Below are 877 nucleotides of genomic sequence, written 5' to 3'. Positions count from 1 at the left end.
ATTTTCCACCGCCGCCGGCGGTCGAAAAATGTGCGACGCGGGAGATCGCCAGTCCGTCTAGTAGTCTCTCTTGTCGTTAGAGCGTGACGTGGTGGTTGTTGTGGGATTTCCCGTTAGTTCGGTCCGACGTCGGTCGTCAGAGGGTAAGTGCATACGGAAACGAAACGCATCGCGTTTTTGATGTTCATATTCGTGCATCGGAATGTTAAAAGCAATATATTTTACACCAACGATCACACCTAAACACCACGGCAACGGCCATACCACGTTGAAAAGCACCGGTTCTCGTCCGATCACCGAAGTTAAGCAACGTCGGGCGCGGTCAGTACTTGGATGGGTGACCGCTTGGGAACACCGCGTGCCGTTGCCCCCCAACACTTTTTGTTTTTTTTTGAAATCCATAGCAACCACCGAACCGATTTGTTTTTCGTGCAGGTATTCGGAAACATGCACAGACCCGTATCATGTAGATTCATAGCTTTAAGTACTAGATAATTAAGAAAACAATTTTTTTTGTCGATTAATTGTAAACAATTGCAGAATAAAAACTCGTCAAACGGTAAAGGTTGTCGTTCGATCACCGAAGGTAAGCCACGCGGGCAGCGGTCAGCACTTGGACGGGTGACCGGTTCATTATATTTCCTTCCGTGAGTTTAACAAAGATAACATATGCAAATGTCGTAAGTGCGACGAGGAAGACGGCGATCTTTTAATGTAAAAAAAATATATATTAGGTTACGCGTACATGCCACTTTGACTGCTGCTTTATTTTTTTGGTTTTTAAATAATTAGAGATCTGAATTCAACATATCAGTTCTATGTTATAATGGACAGACAATGTTGTATTCTTGGCCCCTAACACGTTAAGACCAACATA

The 877-nt window shown here is 44.0% G+C and overlaps 1 non-coding gene across 1 annotated transcript; it reads left to right on the top strand.

Moving 5' to 3' along the window:
* The first annotated feature begins 250 nt into the window (after nt 1-250).
* LOC138141000 (5S ribosomal RNA) lies at nt 251-370 on the top strand. The gene has a single exon (XR_011162901.1). It is a non-coding gene; the product is annotated as a 5S ribosomal RNA (ribosomal RNA).
* The last annotated feature ends 507 nt before the right edge of the window (nt 371-877 follow it).

The sequence above is a fragment of the Tenebrio molitor genome, unplaced genomic scaffold (assembly GCF_963966145.1).
Source record: "Tenebrio molitor unplaced genomic scaffold, icTenMoli1.1 SCAFFOLD_746, whole genome shotgun sequence".
In the NCBI taxonomy this organism is placed as follows: Eukaryota; Metazoa; Arthropoda; class Insecta; order Coleoptera; family Tenebrionidae; genus Tenebrio; species Tenebrio molitor.
The sequence above is the reverse complement of the archived record's forward strand: the minus strand, read 5'-3'. Positions and strand labels throughout refer to the sequence as shown.